Source organism: Ambystoma mexicanum, chromosome 2q (assembly GCF_040938575.1).
Source record: "Ambystoma mexicanum isolate Mex_15411 chromosome 2q, UKY_AmexF1_1, whole genome shotgun sequence".
In the NCBI taxonomy this organism is placed as follows: Eukaryota; Metazoa; Chordata; class Amphibia; order Caudata; family Ambystomatidae; genus Ambystoma; species Ambystoma mexicanum.
This window is the reverse complement of record NC_090924.1, coordinates 1,031,903,336-1,031,921,533: the sequence shown is the minus strand read 5'-3', so window position 1 is coordinate 1,031,921,533 and position 18,198 is coordinate 1,031,903,336. Positions and strand designations below refer to the sequence as shown.

Below are 18,198 nucleotides of genomic sequence, written 5' to 3'. Positions count from 1 at the left end.
TAAGACCTAAACCAAGAAAGAAGATAACCATTAAAGCCTAAGGATAAGAGGGGAGCTAGTAGAAGTGAGTGATCAACTGCGTCAAATACAGTGGATAGGTCTAACAAAATTAGAAGAGAGGAGTGCTTAGGATAATGTTCTGTAGGTAAAGAACTGTTTCGGTAGAATGCAAAGGCCCGGAATCCTGATAGAAATCGGGGAAGAATAGAAGTATAAGACAACAGTAGAAACTTGAGAGTAGACAAGACATTCTAGTCGTTTAGAAAGAGAAGGTAAAAGAGAAATCGGACGAAAGTTAGAAGCAAGTGAGGGATCAGCAGATGGCGTTTTTAGAATTGGAATAATTGACGCATGTTTAAAGGATGACGGAAAAGTGAAAGTCAGGAGACAAATATTGAAAAAGGTTGTGAGGTAAGAAAGGAGAGAGGGATAGACTTTAGGAATAAGAACAGAAGGACTAGGGTCAGTGGGTGAAGCAGTAGGATGAGTCTGAGTCAACAAGAGAAGGTCTCCTCATTAGTAATTGGAGTAATACAAGAAAAAGAAGCAGTAGGGAGCGAAGTTGGAGGAAAATGTACTGTTTGTGCAGAAGTAGAAGAAGAATCGATGGTGATGCAAAGAGAAGTCACCTTTGAAGAAAATAATAAAGCCAGGTCAGAAGCTGATAAGAGTAGAATTGACCAAGTAGTCTGGATTAGGAGGAGAAAGGAGATGAGAACGAGTTTGGAAGAGATTTCAAGGAGGAGATGATTGTGCGTGAAGAAGATCAGAAAAATAGGAACAGTTAGGCGAAAGAAGACAATCATCGTACAAGGCATGATGGTATGGTAATGTTCATTTATAAAGCGCCTATACACAAGGCAAGTGTTTGAAAGCACTCGAGCGAGGGAACAAGGGGAAAATAGCAACAGTCATTCGGAGCCCTTGAATTTCTGAACGATACAAGTCTGCACAGTCAGAGTAAGTGCATATAATACAGTTAACAGTATAGATAACAGAAAATAGGTCTGATGACAAATCTGTAGTTTTTCTAAGTGTAATGAGGCGCCACCATGCAAGGAGGGTAGACAGGGAAGATAGACAATCTTCAGGCATGGTACATTCAGATCGTGCAAGTGCACAGACGATACAGGAAAAGGGGAAAAGGGCGGAGGACAAGTGCAGGGAGGGGGGTAATGCAAGTGCACCCAGTCAGTACAGAACTGGGGTAAGTGCTGAGAGATGCCACTGTCATGGGTCATTGACCAAGTGCAGTAGCGATGAGGCAAGTGCAGCCCCGGAGGCAAGTGTGAGAGGCCTGGCGAGGGTGCAAGGGACCTCTGAGACTCTGAGGTACACCCGGCGGCCAGTTAGCAAGCTGTGTGGAAAAGGAGGGAGATAGGGGTAGAGCAGAGAGAGGTTAGCACAGTAGAGGTAGAGAGAAGGAAAAGGAGAAGAGGAATGTCTTAAGGAGTTTCCGGAACTTAAGGCGCTCAGGCTCAAGACAGAGAGTGGCAGGGAGGCTATTCCAGAGGGAGGCCCGTGCCGAGGATAAAGATCTCCCTCCAAATCTCTGCTTGGAGAATCGGCTCAATCGCAGAAGGTTGTAGGTAGATGAGCGGAGGTATACAATGACTATGAGTTGTAATCACCCATTAACTTAGATGTAAGCCAGTGTCTCTCAAGACGACAGAGAACACAACGCATGGACTGAAGGTGAGTGCAAAGGCAAGGCTGAAGGTTTCCGAGATGGGTAGAAACCAGAAGTAGGATAGAGAGCATCAAGAGAAGAAAGTGAAGAAAAAAGAGCAGAAGCGGCCTCGTCAGCAGACAAGGCTGCAAATGTATTATGGGAAGGTAAGGCAGAGATACATGATGAGGCAAAAAGTGGGGTATTGAAACTTCGCAGATCACGCCGAAAAAATGGAAGAGAGGAAGGAGAAGAAGTAGATTAGACTGGAGATGTCAGAAAAATTGAAACAGAAAGAAGATGGGGATCAGAAAGATAAACAGGGAGAGTTGAGACAGGTGAGGTGGACACAGGAGGAAATACAAATAAGATCAACACAAGAATCAGAAATGTAACAAGAGGGTGTAGAAAGCAGAGAAAGTAAGACTTAAGAATAGCAAGAAATGGGAGAGAAGGGTGAACAGAAGAAAGATGAAGATTAAAATCTCCTAAATGTATAAGAGGAGTAGTAGACGGAAGAAAAATGGAAAGAAGCTCGTCAATGTCTTCACAAAATGAACTAACTGGCCTGTAGGGGGTGATAGATGCTTTAAGTTACTTACCTCTAACTATTGTTCTCCAGCATGGGTCTGGCATGGATACACATGCTCATGAATATTCCCTGTCGTCAGGCTGGGAATCCTCGCTAAAAGAAAAATCAGTTTTGCTTTAACTTGAAAACTGTATTTCTCCACTACTGCCCCCATCCAATGACAGTCCTCTCCCAAAGCCCCTCCTCTGGCAGCCATCTTCAGATTTGGTAAGCATGTAAAGTGGCAGTATGACCAAGAAGAGCCGCAGAAGAGACGGAGGGAGGGTTGGCATGTGAATCCGTGCCAGACCCATGCTGGATAACAATAGTTACAAGTAAGTAACTCAAACCTTCTCCAACATGGGGCCTGCCATGGATTCCCATGCTCATGAATAACAAATACATAGCAGTACTACATTACACAACGACGGGAGGTGGCTATGCTCAACAGAAGCAATTACCTCTTACACCTGTAACAGTCTGACCTCAAGCGAACAGGTTGCGCAACACTGTTTGGCCGACTCTGGACTCCTCCCTGGAATCCTTGTCGACACAGAAGAACTTTGTGAAGGTATACGTGGACATCCACGTCGCAGCTCTGCAGATGTCCAACAGGGACACACAGACAGGAAATGCCGTCGTCGTAGCAATCGCTCAGTTGGAGTGGGCTCTCGGATGGCTCTCGGATGGCCTGGTAGTGGTTGGTTCGCCAACCGATGACAGTGCGTAATGCAGCCGTAGAGCCACCTTGAAATGGAAGCCTCGCACAAGGACTAAAGTTCACCAACAGTTGTGAGGTCTGCGTGTCACGTAGAACGTCAGGGCACGAGCAACATCCAGCAAATGCAAGGCCCTTACTGCCGGTGATGAAGGTTTTGGGAAAATAAATTGGAACACCAAAGGCTTGTTGAGGTGGTATTCTGACAGAACCTTTGGCATGAAAGAGGAGTGCATATGCAGAACCACCCTCAATTCGTGGAAAGTCATGTATGGTTGCTTGCAGTATAGGGCCTGCATCTCACCTACACTTCTGGCAGAGCTATGGCCACAAGTAAAGCCGTTTTCCATGAGAGGAACTGGAGGGGCCTGATGCATAGGCTCAAAGGGGACCCCACCCATGAGCTTTGTCAGAACCACATTGAGTTCTCCCACCAGGGCACAAGCCTTCACCGGTGGGAAAGATAAAAAAATTCCTTTCAGAAACTCCTTGACAAGACAGTGGGACCAAAGTGAAGATCTTTCTGGAGACCTGGTGTTAGCCGCCAGATGTACTTTGATAGAGGTGTGCGCCAGTCTGGCCTCACTTGATGAATAAGCGGTCCACCTGATCCCGACGAAGCTCCCACTAGTGGCAGGGGCGCAGTTCCCTCCTCAGGGAGTCTGTCATTGGGTTCTTGAAAAACATCCCCTGTCCGACTCTGGAGAGCACTGGGGGTTGAGTGCCCCCCTGCTTCCTGATGTACAACATCGTGGTGTTGTCTATGAAGATCCTCACCACCTTGCCTTTCAGAGACCATAGGAACGACTTGAGTGCCCAGAACACTGCCCGTAGCTCCAGGATGTTGATATGAAGATCCTTCTCCTACGGCAACCACTGGCCTCTGGCGTGCAGATGTCAGGTGTGCACTCCCCAGCCTTCCAGGGAGGCATTTGTGGTGACCATCTCCTGGTATGGGGGTTTTGAATGTTGGAGCGGACGCCCCACCATCCGATCGCACGACAGAACTTGTCGTTGAGAGAGATCTTATCAGTGAAGCTTCCCGACACCTGTATCCAGCGGGCATCTAGGATTCCTGCAGGGGTCTCATCTGCAACCTGCAGAGCCGGACGAGGTAGATGCATCATGCCCAGTAACGACTTCATGGCCCACACCGTGGCCGTCTTTGTCGACCACAGCCACTGCACCTTCCTTTGAATGGCTGCTAGCCTCTCCTCTGATGGCGGCGCCAGGCAAAACACTGTATTGAGTCTGGCGCCTAGGAACAGTGCGTTCTGTGATGGTATTATGCAGGACTTTAGACAGTTGACAGAGAATCGTAGATCCATTAGTAGCCGGATGGTTGTCTCCGTGTGTCCGTCGGTGGCACAAATCAGCCAGTCATCCCTGGTGCCAGGCATTTTGTGAACACTCTGGGGGCCGACTTCAAGCTGAAAGGTAGAGCCTTGAACTGGTAGTGCTGTCCCTGCACCACGAAATGTAGAAACCTCTGATGTTTCTTGTGAACAGGGACATGGAAGTAGGTGTCCTGCAGGTCCAACAACGTCAAGAAGTCTTTTTCCAGTTGGCCGAGCAGGTGTTGCAACGTGACCATCTTGAACTTTTGGGACTTTGGGTATTTGTTCAGACGTTGTAGGTTTAGGATGGGCCTCCAGCCCCCCCCGTCTTCTTTGTGACCAGAAAGTATCTGGCATAGACTCCGGTGCCCCGGAGTCGTTAGGGAACTAGCTCTATGTTGTTATGAGCTGAGGATGTGCTGCTCCTGACAGGTAACTGTAGGGATCCGTGGACACTTGCATTGAAACTCCAGGATGTGTCCTTGGGTGAGAGCGTCCAGCACCCATCTGTCAGTGGTGATCTTTCTCCACTCGCTGACTAACCTCGTCACCCGGCCTCCCACCGGGGTGATATGATATGGCATTTATAACGCGCCTATACACAAGTGTTTCAAGGCGCAGCGAGCCAAGGGAGGGGGGAACAAGGGGAGACAGACAACGATCCTACTAGGCCAGGTGACATTCAGATCGCGGGTGCACGAGTGGGGCACAACGTCCCTGCTGGTTCAAGCTTGCTTCGGCACCGGTGTCCTGCGGGCGACAGCGACACTGTCCTCTGCTACCGTAGGCCTGGCAACGGCCTCTGTAGGCTTCCTGCATTGTGGATCTGGAAGGCTGTCGGTACGATGTGGAGAAAACCTTTGAAGACCTGCTCGATCTTCCCCTGGAGGAGCGAAAAGACGAGCGGTGCTGCTGGTGATTGCCCAGTTAATGGGCCATTTCCATATCCGTTTTGATGGCCTGGAGGGACTTGTCAATGACCTTCCCGAACAGAGTCTCTCTGTCGAAGGGCATGTCTAGCACCTTCACTTTCCTGTCCTGACGGAAATTCGTGGCTTTCATCCAACCTTGGCAATGAACGCAGACACTGTCCCCTCCCATTGGCCAGAACCCTGTGTCGGCAACATCCAATGCCACTGTGATGGCGTGATCAAACACCACTTCCCCTTCCTGGAAGAGAGCAATTGCCTGCATCTTATCGTCTGGGAGGAAATCCATAATCGGCCCCAGCTTGTACCACAACTCCCTGTCGTACCTGGCCAGGATCGCCAGTGCATTTGTCGCCTTGATAGTGGACACCGCCGTGTAAACCACCCGCTTTCACATGGTGTCCATTCTTTTCCCCTCGCTGTCTGAAGGGATTGAAGATGAGGACAGGTTGGCCGTCCGTTTCCTCGCGGCCACTGATACCACTGAAACCAGTGATGGCTGTGACCTCAGGCACTTAGGTGCGGAGTATGGCGCCCTATATTTCTTCTCCAGCATATCCAGTTTGGCTGGAGCCGTGCAAGAGTTCATTGTCCAGAATGGGCACCGCCATGATCATCATCCTTTTGGCCTTGTGCCTCTGGTACAAGAAGCCCTCCTTCTTGATTTCCTCGGGCACCAGCTGGAATAGCTCTGAGGCTCTGGAGATCATGGAGTGGAACAATCCCACCTCCTCCAGTGAGGATAATATGTGGAGCATCCAAATGTTGCGAATCCCCATCCGCTGCAACGATATCCTCGTCATCATCCATCGTCATGGCTGTATCCGTCCCCGTGTCTGGGTCTGCTGGGGGAGAAAGGACCCAACGTGGTGATGGAGGTTGAAATGGGGCGTCAGAGTATGCTTTCTGTTCTTCGCTGGAGGCTGATCGGGGACCTGGGGGACCGCAGATAACGGAGCCGGAGGCATCCTCATCTGGATCTCTGACACCAAGGTGCGTAGAGTCAACATAATATCCATGGAAATATCCTTTGGCTGAGAAGGCAGCACAGGAAAACTAGGTCCTGCACTGTCGTTGCCGTCGTTGTCCTCCACGTCAATGTCCTCGTGGACCATATGTAAGGACTCCCGATATTCATGGACGAGACCTCCATGGTTTGGGCAACCCCTTGTTTTACCCCCCCCGCCCCTCTGCCCCCAAGGGTCTTCAACCGAAGCCTGAGCTGGTTTCACCTTTTCTGGCATGCCTGCACACTTTGCCAAAGTCACTGTGGTGGTGTTGTGCATTGGGGGTGGGGGCACCTTCTGAGCCGTGCGAGCGACCCTTAGCTGTCGTGGCAGTAGCAATCATTGACAGTCGTCAACAAGGTTTTAGCCTGTGCCGGTTGAGCCTGCTTGGGCTGTTCGGCCGCCTTCTCCTCCGTCCACGGCTTCTCGTAGTTCAGCAGGGGTAGATGACTTCCTCTTCGAAGAGGAGCTTGATTGTCGGCTGGCAATGGAGGTGGATGGTGATGCTGATCGCGCCCTTGCCTCTTTGGGACCCGCTTCCGCAGCGAACCCGGTGGGCTCAGACTTGCGGTTCTTGGCCTTATCTTAGGCCCCCACGGATGAGACAACCTCAAAGGACTTAGAAGACCGCTTCTCGAACCGACCCGTCCTGGGTGAAGCATGACCCTTGACAGGAACTCATCGAGGCAACAGTAAAGACAGACACAAGTGATCACATTAAAGTGCTTATTAAATTGTATGAATGGGTTGGAAAAACACCTAATCTGAACCTAAATCTAAGATGGGAGCAAGCTACGACCATCAAATAATAAGGCAGTCCTAGTGGCGTCTTGTCAAATAAAAGAGCCTATACAAAAAAACCTATTGTCAATCCTTACAGCTAATTTAAAAAAAAGAGTCTGGGATAATGTCCACAAGAAAAGAAAGAATTGTTCACAAATGATACTTCAGGATGTTATAGCTGGTGGTCTACCTTCCCCACGTTTTTGGCACGAGACAAGGTGAACGTTCGAGCACAGCACACTCATGGGCCTCGACAGCACATGGTTACAGTTTATTTCAACACTGCCAGGTCATCCTGGCGCCAAGTCTCTCTCCTGCAAAGTCTCTTGCCTTAGAAGGCTTGCTGAACCATAAACAATAAACAAAACAAAAGTTCATTTGGCAATCTTATACGCTGGGCGATTGCTCTTCACCCATTGCATCCCCCTCAGCCGGGCTCTGATTCTTTTTGCAACGTTAGCCTCCATCAATCGGGTTAACTACAGCCTTTCACTCAAAACGTAGCACTCAACAGTCTCACTGTCTTTTACAACAACTATTCATTGCGGGCATCCCTCAGCCTGGTTCACCCTTGTTGCCATAATGTTCACGGGTATATCACTGTATACTCCCAATTTGCAGGCATCCCTCCATAGGGTTCACATTTGCCAATTTCACAGTTCACTCTGTTTTATCACAATGGAGGATTTACTTCCCTTAGCTTTTCCCTTGGTAGTCGGGTTCACATAGGCATTCTAACACAGTTCATGATTCAATAATATCATCAGAAAAAGTGGGGGCTTCCCTTCCCCTAGCTTTCTTTCGGCACAGATCACAAGACCCCTTAGGTTCTTCCCTTTAGCTAATTTCGGGTCTCAGCCCCCAGTCAGGCTTTCCTGAAAGCCTCCAAGTCAGGCTTCACAGAGTTTTTCTCTATGTGTTAAAGGCTTTCGAGTGTACGAGGGGTTTTGCTCGACCCACTTAGGACCACTTTGACATTTCACAGAAGTCTCACCTAAGGCCTCTTGGTTTTCGTAGTTTCCACCAAAACAACACAACCCAAAAGGGCTTAAGTCACAGAGTCCTTCGAATGAGCGCCACGGGAACGCCTGACCACTATGCTTCTGAACCTTTTACTAGGGTTTCTTTAAAGTACAATTACACAAGTTCTTTGTTCAACAAGGTTACCACCTGCAACCTTGGGCCCAGCACAGTTTAGATTTACTATCAATCTTCTCCGAATCACTGGCTGTGCTGAACCGTTGGAGTTTCTCGTCTCGGGAGTCAGGTGGCAAGCATTTCTCCACACTTTGACTATCAGCGCGGGATGACCGTGTATGTCGTTGACAACCGTCACGCCACACACCAGCTGGACTTCCCAGTCTTATGCTTTCCTTTTTGGAGGCTTGGCGGATCTGATTTGTAAAGGGCTAGGGCAATTCCCTCTTCGTCATCCCTCCAGGTCTCTCTGCCTTTCTCCTCCGCTTGAACTGCCTGTCCAGAAAAGCTGCTTCCTTGTGCGTTCGGCTTTGCTCGAAGTGTGCTTTCGTGCACTGGCTTTTATCCCTGTGGGGAAGGGAAAGGGCTGTCAGGTGTGCATAGTTATTGTTAATTGCCTGACTCGGCCTGACCCTGTGTTGGGACATATCAGGTAAACGTCCCTAGTATTGGTCCCTTGTCTGTCTCAGTGTAGTAAAGTGTTTGTGTTGGAAAAGGAGGGTAGAACTTCTGAGTATCCTATGAGGATGGGGAAAAGGTGTAACAAGAAAGAGGGTACTGCGTCTCACCCATCAGTGTCCCACTTCCACTCCCCGAGGACCCCCCCATCCAGGTGATCTTCCTGCACTGGTCCACCCCCAGGAACAGGATCCAATAGCGATAGCCATGTCCTGGTTACCTGGATGACAGATCCCTGGGAACTAGTCAGGGAGGCACCTTCAGGTTTCTCACACCCTGCTCAGAGCACAGGTCAGAGGCGTTGGCGTTAAGCCATGCTGCCAGACTATTACACCTGTCCTTCGTTGTTTTCTTGGAGAAACCGAGGCATATTTCGCACTGTATCTCCTTGTGGTCCTGGTGCAGGCAGTAGAGGCATTGCAGGTGCTTGTTCTCCACAAACACGTTATGTAGCCCGCATTTGGTGCAGGACCTGAAGAGAGACCTTCCTTCCTTCTCCACCGACATGGTCGAAGGGAGCGAAGTAGGCCCAAATGCCTTGTAGAATCCTGGGGACGTGGAACGTCATAGACAATGGATCCCGCTGTCGGCAGATGAAGCAAAGAGCACAAGGGCTTCTTTGAAACAAGAATACAAATGTTTCCGTCAAAAACACAAAGAAACTTACAAATAGCTTGGAGGGTAACTCGAGGACTCCCAGCACAGAGTGCAGTAAAAATCTGAAGATGGCTGCCAGAGGAAGAGCTTAGGGAGAGGACTGTCATTGGATCAGGCCAGTATGACCCAGAGGACAGGGATTGGTTTAGAGGAGAAATACAGTTTTTAAGTGAAAGTGAAACTTATTTTTTCTTTTACCGAGGATTCCCAGCCTGACGACAGGGAATATTCTTGAGCATGTGAATCCATGCCAGATCCCATGCTGGAGAAAAGTAGGAACGAAATAGGGTAAGGCTGAGAAAAGTGGTGTATGAAAATTCAAAGGAAGAACAACTAGGGAGAGGAGAGGAAGAAGGAACAGTTGTGAAATACGAGCGATATAAGATGCCAGTGCCTCCACCGTGAGCAGAGGCGAGCAGGGTATGACCAAAAGAAGGCTGGGAGGTGTTCAAGGAGGCAGGAATGGTATTATATTATTTACACCTGCAGCTTACGTGATTTTCTCAGTGTGAACAACTTTTCAAATTGAAAGTATTTGAATTGGATTAGGTGAATCGCACTCTATTTTTCCAAAGTTACTGGGCTACATATTAATGAACAACCAATTCAGTCCTTCAGATAGGTTTGTAGACATATGTTTAATTCTTGACAAGTTCAGCCTATAAAATTCACCTCCTGGAATGTTGTTGATAGTTGATTGATGATGAACACTATGTGCGTGTAATATAGAGTTAACCTCAGTGGGTTTTCTGTATGTATTTGTATCAATCCTGCCATTTCTGATGACAATGTGTAAGTCAGAAAAATCTATATTCATTCCACTGCAATGGCCAGTAAGTGTGATACCATAGTTGTTATCATTGGTGTAAATTACAAAATTCCCAAAGGTCTCCTCAGTACCTTGGCATACTATCAAAATGTCGTCAATATAACATTTCCATGATATAACATTCTTGAGGTAGACATTGTTATTAAGTATGTGCGTTTCTTCAAATTGTGCCATAAATAAATTAGCCATGGATGGAACATACTTGGTTCCCACCGCCACCCCCTTTGTCTGGACATAGTATACATCATTGAACATACAAACATTTTTTGTCAGAGTGAAGCTCAAAAAACATTTAAGCATTTCAATATGTCTAAAGTAAGATGCAGACGAAGTACAATAGGTGTATTCAACCGCTTTGATTGCTAATTCATGGTCTATACTTGTGTAAAGTGCTGTTACATCAAGATTAGCTATAAAAAAATCTTCTTGCCATTGTATAGTCTTTAAGAAATGCAAAACTTGTGTGCTGTCCATAATGTAGGACATCTTATTAAGGACACGTTGTTTTAGTGCATCATCCAAATATTGGCAAATTCCATCTGTTGCCCAACCTATACCACTCATTATAGGTCTAACATCTGGTAGACTATGAAAAAGTTCATGTATTTTTGGAGGAACATATAAGGTGGGCAAAGTTGATTCTGTGATAAGAAGAAACCTTTTCTCCTCATCTGTGAGGTAACCCATTGAATACCATTCTTGTATAAGTGCGAGTAAATCTTGGACAACCTTTTTGACGGGTTCCTGCTTAATTGTTAATAGCATCGACGGGTGGCTAAATGTTTGTTACCCATACTGATGTAATCTTGAGTGTGGAGTATAACGACATTGCCTCCTTTGTCAGCCTCTTTAATTGTGATGGAAGAGTTTCTTGCTAGATTTTCTAAAGCTCTGCGTTCTTCTGTGCTCAGATTGGTCTTGCTGTTCTTTTTATTAGCATGCATCTTGTCGAAGTATGCATGAAATGTTTCTATGATATTATCGTTCCCCAATTGTGGTGTGAATTTAGACCTAGGCCTTAATTCATCCATTTTTAAATGTCTGTCATGTACTCCTAACTCTGTGAGTAAAGTGCCCTGATCTAGAAAAATATCTTCATCTGGTGATATCAGGACTTCGGTACTTACAATATCTGTCATTGTGAGAGTACGCAAGGGGTCGAGTGAAGGTTTTGAAACATATGTATGCACTTGATTTGCCCCAAAAAACAAAAATCTAAATGTTTGGGCACCCTGAGGGGGATGATGATGAACTGGACCCCAAAGAAGCACTTCAAGAGAAAATGTCAAGATGTGGAAACCGGTAAATAGGTGGTCGATGACTCGACCAGAGGGGGCAATGTAGAGGAGCAGTTACATGCCTCTGCAGGAAATACCACCCCCCTACCACCTGTATGTTGGAAGCCTGGGATTGTGCCATGCTTGACACCAGCAGTTGTGATCAAACCACAGCGAATATTCAAAAGAAGGTATCCTTTGAGAAAACCCTATCAAATGTATCATCGAAGAGTCGACAATCTGAGGCAGAAACTCCCTAAAGGAATATGAAAAAGGGTGAAAGAGGAGCTGGTGACGCCACGAAAGACGAGCGTTACGCCCTGAGAATACTGGCTGAAGAGAATGCATGGACCAGAAACTGATGACGAAGTTAAGAATCGAGTAAACATTTATATGCGAAATAAGATTGCACGTATGCAAAGCACTGCAGAAAATGCAAGCCGTTCAATAACTGTACAAATGCTGTAACACAAGTAGATTAAGTATTCTTAGAAGTTGGCTATATGTAGTGAATAGATAGCAGGTGAAGCCGCTATTGTATAAAAACTCGACATCATTGTCATGAATTTAGTAAGCCCCGACCCATGGAGAGGAAAGGCCGAGAACTGTGTCGCATCAAGAATAAGCTGAGATTGTGGAAACGGATGGCGAAGCTGTTTGGCCTGGTACCAAAGCTGAAGCAGCCAGGGCCGGTTATCTATTCTTGAAGGGGGTGAACATGAGAAGCTGAATCATCCCTTGTTAAGGTGCAAAGAAAGAACACCAAGCATGCCAAGTTTTATTCATTTAAGACATTTAAATGCTGCAAAATGGTCCAAATCGTGGTCTCCTGTCATGTGAGCCAAGGATGGAAATACAGTTGAGTGTGGAGTTCTAGATCAACGATAGTCCGTGCTCACACTCCCATATATTCCCAGAGACAAGAATACTTTGCAAGGCCAAGTTCAAAGACAATCTTCATTGCAGAAGGCATGAGTGATGAGATGATGGGATAATTTGGTGGGGAGGTAAAGTCAAGTACACCTCCTGGCACCTGGGTCTAAAAGTATATGCTGCTAAGTGAACCGAATGTTCCAGACTAGGCACAAGCATGCCAACCAATTATAGAGGGCTGTATAACAAAGGGCCTTATAGTTTGAGAGCCAATGATATACTGTGTACTTAATAGTGTTGAAGATGACATGTTTTAGATGTAGGCATAAGTTGTCCACCTGACAGTAGATGGCCAATCACAATCCCACCACTTCTAGAAAGTATTCGTAGATGTTCCCCTTGAGCCTATCACAACCACTTGTAAGTTTTTCTCATTTGCCACGTAGTATGACGTCACGTCTGACGTATTTTTTGTATAAAAGGATGATTTTATGAGAAATGCATTGAGAGCTCGAGCAAACGTCCGTTGATGCTTGTTGTAACTCCCTGTTTTAGATAATTGTTCATAAAACAGCACCTTTGCCATATTCCGAGTTGGTTCGATTATTTGGTGTCAAAGTTATCCTGCATCCCCAACCATTGCATGCACGATACCCAAAGGGCCATATGCTCATCAGGCCTACATTTTCCTATGCTAAGGTGGGATTTCGCTACCTAAAGAAAACTAAGAATAATCTGCGTCAGTAAATTCAACAAAAGAGTCTGTCTGTGTCCAAAACCTATACTTGCCCTCACAACTAAATATATACAATGTGTAGGGATGTCAGCAACAAAAGAACCAGTGTTCAAAATAAAGTTATGAGCTTTCTCAAGCTCATGGCTTACTTTCAGCTTCCCCTTCCCCAAGTTCGAAACTGTTCCAAAAAGGCCTTGGGGTTCCCTTCCCCAAGAGTTCACCACAGTTCACAAAGTTTTGGGGATCCTTCCCCAAGAATTCTGCTCTTCTAGCTTCCAAAACCCCAAAGTCAGTTCAAATCTTCTGTCTCTTTTCAAAAGATTGAATAGCTTTCACTTGTCAACATAGGTTTCTCTGCACACTCTCCTGCTAAGAAACTCAACAACTGATTCACGGTTTCTTCAAAACACCCCTAGTGCCTTTCTCCCCAGGTTTCTTTTATTCACAGTCTTGATACTTATTTTACGCCACTGTTGTGGCTTGTGGCAATACTTGTTTGCTTCTCGGCGATTCACATTGAAAACCTTTATTTATTTGAATTTGTAAAGCACCCACTGCCCTCGGGCATCGTGGCGCTGTTAAGAATGTTTGCTTAGTTACATAAGTTCAGTTAGAAGGCATACATACATAGATGGTAGCTTCAGACAATTACAGTAAGAGCATAAACAGAGATTACATAGATTGGTGGGCAAGTATATGGTGCCAGCCACATCTTAAATGGCGGCAGCTACATAAAGTTGCAAGGTCAGCTTCGGTGGGCAAGAGCATGGTGCCAGCCACATGTTGCATGGCGGCAGCTACAAACAGTTGCAGTGTTAAGAATAGTATGCATACTTTAGTGCTACCTAAGGGTTGAATGGCGGCAGCATCTCATGAATGCGTGGTCATGTTCAATGGGCAAGAGCATGGTGACCGGCACAGATTCATAAGAGAAAAGCTACAGATAGGTGTGTGGTTGGTTTCATACATAGAATAGCATGGGGCCAGTCCCTTATTGGACGGTGGCAAGTGCATACCATTACATAGGTTTAAATCAACGGGCACTCGCCTAGAGCAAATCTCATGGAATGGCGGGCAACTACATACACTTACTGGGGTGGGAGGAGAAGGGAGGAAGGAACGACTAGGAGGTAGGTGAAGGGGGTGAGACAAACATGGGCAGGCGGGGGTGGAGAGTGTGGACATGAAGGGGGGAGAGGATGGGTATGGTGGGGGGTAAGACATACAGGGTGCAGCAGGGGGAGACTGAGACGTACAGGGGCAGCGGAGGGGGTGGGGCCATTCATTCACTCTGGCAACCAGGGGGGGGGCATAGACTCACATTGGTGACCAAGGGGAGGGGGTGTGGGGCATTCACTCACGCTGTGACTAGGGGGAGGGGGTGGGTGGCATTCATACCTGCTGACTTCGTTGGGATTCACTGTTGCATTAGGATTCACTGTTGCATAAATTGTTCTTCGATTAAGTGTCATTTGGGATTTGCTTTTAATGCATACTTCCCAAGTTATAACATGAAAGGAATAGAGTTTTCTTACTTTCCAACATTTGTGTAACTCGCAAGTGATACACTTGTATCCTTTGATTATCTGGCAGCGTGCGGTCGGCGCAGGACAACTTTCATTCACTCACAGACGTTCCCCGCTTGCTACTGTTGCCTTCTGGATCTTGCATAAGACAACAAAAAACTATGTTTAGCTAACTGGCGGCTTTTTTTGTGACTGCAGGACTTCAGGATTCTGGTATGTAGCTTCTGCAAACACAAAGTTCGCCTGGCTGCAGAGATCCCCCGGGTACTGACTCAAGCACAGCCACAACCTCCCAGATGCCTTCCTTTGGGCAATCTTTACCATTCGATGTCTTGGGAGGAAAAAGACCCACACAGGACCGGTAGGTGCCTTATGATGAGTCTTGGTCTGGGCATCCGTATAACTCTCCTCCAACTTTTGGGGATTGGCCACAATGCGTTTTCATCTGCTGAACACAGCTACCATTCCAGCTCTGCCTGTTTCTGAGACTCCACAGTCTCTCTCTGGGAACGGCCCTGCTGCTGGGTACCACTTCCCGTGGCACGACCTCTACAGAACAGAGCAGGTGCTCATTTGCCAACCACAAGACCTAACCCCAACCTCACAGGGTCCTTAGCCTCGGCGCACTCTGCAACTCCCAATGGTCTGCCACCACTCTTGTGTTCGATCTCCAGTTTGGGTTTTCCCTAGACCTCTCTCTCCCAGCTTCTCATTTAAGGTTCCTGGCTCCAGAATGAGCCAAACAACTAGACAGCTTATGTTGCTTTTTCCAGTCTTTCTTTTGTTTTATTGGTCTGATTGGTCGTCTTAAGAAGAGGACCAATCAGACATTTTAAGAAACTGAGAACAGAAATGAGGTCCTCAACAGCATTAGAGTAAAACAAATGCAACAAGTTCAAATACAAACAATGAAAAAAAAGGGAAAATAACAATCCCCTTCTGAACATTTAAAATGTAAAATGGTTTGGATAAAAGCTGAAGTGGTTATGATTTTTGGTTCTGCTGAGTTACAAACAAACAGCCACTTAATGGCCTCTTTAAGAATAGATGCATATCCGCTGCAAAAGGAATTAATCTATTACAACCCCCTCTTTGTTACAAAGTATTTGCAAACCCCAAGTCCTAATATAGGGGCTTAGCCCTTCAGTTACAATGAGATTGCCTTAGACCTGTTGGGTCCTTTCAATATTAAGGGAGCCAAGCATACGCATTTGTTAGTAGTGATGGGACATGTTATCGAAGTGGCTGCAGGTTTGTGTATTGAAGGATGTGACATCCAGTAGTATCATCAGATTTTTGGCACTGTTGGTTTGGCGTGAAAGATTTCCACACAGGTGCCTCTCAGACAATGGCCCACAGTTGGTATCGAGGGAATTCAGAGCATTTCTGGAAAGGTATGGTATTCAGCAGGTTAACACAGCTTTATTTCATCCCCAGGGTAATGGATGTGTGGAGAGATTTAATCACACGTTGATGGATTGCTGTAGCCACTGGTGGAGATTGGATAAGGGCTATCAACGAAAGGACTTTTCAATATATGTTGGCTCCCCACACGATCACAGGAGTGACACCGTTTGGATTTATGAGACGCAGGAAGTCCAATATACATTTGTGCCCAGGTTGGATGGGCAGATCAAGATGTTGATGTAGGACCGATAACAGAGAAATTGTGTGTGAACGTAGAGTAATCAAAGAAGAGATTTGATGTAGTGAATTGTTGCAAATCTGTTAGGGTATGCCCAGGTGATATTATAAATCTGAAGTTACCAGTCAAGGTAAAGAAGAGTGACTGCAAATGTTCTAAGGAGATGGAAGTGGTGAAGGATTTGGGTGAATCAGTATTGGTCAGAGGTGGAGGAGTGTGGAGCAAGGAGAGAATGGCTGTCATCAGGATAGGAGATGTGAATGGTGTTTGGTGGAAGAAAGGGAGATGTTGGGAGTGTGTGCATCTTAGAAGCACTGCAGAGATATTGTTGAACTTGCCATTGCATTGTTCATAGTTCATGTAATGAGCCTCTAGGGAGATATATTGTTGTACATGTTATTGTTTTGTATATAGTTCATGTAATGTTCTATGCTTAGCATTCATAGAACCTGGAACCTCGGGGGGAGGGTTGGAGTGTGCAGAGGTTCCAGGATAGACAGTTGCTGGATGGAGAGCAGAGCTGAGAGGTCGCTGCTCAGGACCTTACTAAATAAATTAGTTACTTTTCTAACTATGGCTCCTGAAGCCGTTACCTTAACATCAATACCTTTGTTTAGTGGAGAAAAAGAGCAGAGGGCAAGACCAAGGAGTAGGCTACAAAATGGTAGGGAGATTTTTCCCTTACGTCGTTAAGGATAATATGCCGACAGTAGTCTTGGTCGTGATGAACTGCTGGAGTTTAAGATCACCATCTACGAGAACAATAAAATTGCAAGCCTTGGGTGAAGGAGTAAGAAGGTCTGGTGGGAAGAAGATAGTAGTTGAGAGAATGGGGTTGGCATTGGAATTAGGGAGAACAATCACTTGCGTCTTTAAGGATTTGAGCATCAGGCAGCATATATCCATCCTGTGAAGGTTAGTAGTGAGGCAGCTGGTGATACAGTTAGAGATAGAATGGATGAAGAAGGGAAAAAGAAAAAAGATCTGGGTGTTGTTGGAAAAGAGGAGATAGTGGATTCCAAAAGAGGCAATGGGTTTGCCCAGGGAATATGTGTAGAGAGTGAAGAGGAGAGGACCTAGGACTGATCACATAATCTGTCACTATAGCCTCAGTTTGCCAATGTGGCTGGGACATTTTCCTTCAACTCCCCCGACTGCAACAATTAGCTCATCTGCTTTCTTTTTCTCTTTGCATACAGTCACTCCATACGTCTATGTACATATCTCTTGCCCTTGCTGCAAAAGCAATAGCAATCCGTGCTTAAAAAAGTGAAATTCATATCATTTTGTTCAGTTTACAAAATATTCTGTGCACTAAAACCATCACTCCTTTCAATGTGCTTCATTCCATATGTACATTTGAGAGTGTTGCATTCAGCCCATGACAATCATTTGACAATGTATTGTTTAGAAAGGCAACATCAGGGAGCAGATGCTTTGCGGACAAGGCTTCCAAATTCTGGAATGCTCTGTGGCACAGTGTTTCCAGACACCTCAAATTCAAAAAAAGCGATTAAAATCTGTCTCTTCTCATTAAATTAACCATCCCGCCTCATCCCTCCACACTTTATTGCCCTCACCACTAACACCTTCAGACCATGAGCAACTGTTAACACGTTATAAATATCACCCAATTACCAAAATATCAAATATGCTCTGCTCTTCATTCAATGAAGCACACCTCTCCCATTCTCTTTTTTGCCCTGGCATGGTAAATATCATAGACAAAACATTTCTATTGCTGGCCTATGACAAATGACAACTCCATCAAGACTGGCTATCCACATATGACTCATCCTATGCCTCTCGCTCCATTCCCTTTTTAACTATCTTTTCACACCTCACCCTATGCCACCCTACCTCTGAATTTAAGATGATGTACATTTCACCCTATGTCTCTCTTGCCTTATGTCTACCTGACCTGTAGCCTCCCTCACCCTGTCCCAATCTCAAAGGCTATTTGAGACATGTCCCATGACTCTTTT

General features: G+C 46.2%; 1 protein-coding gene across 3 annotated transcripts in view; it reads right to left on the bottom strand.

Moving 5' to 3' along the window:
- The window catches only part of SLC25A40 (solute carrier family 25 member 40), a 964,848-nt gene that overhangs the window by 825,131 nt on the left and 121,519 nt on the right, over window positions 1-18,198 (bottom strand). The window lies entirely within an intron of this gene.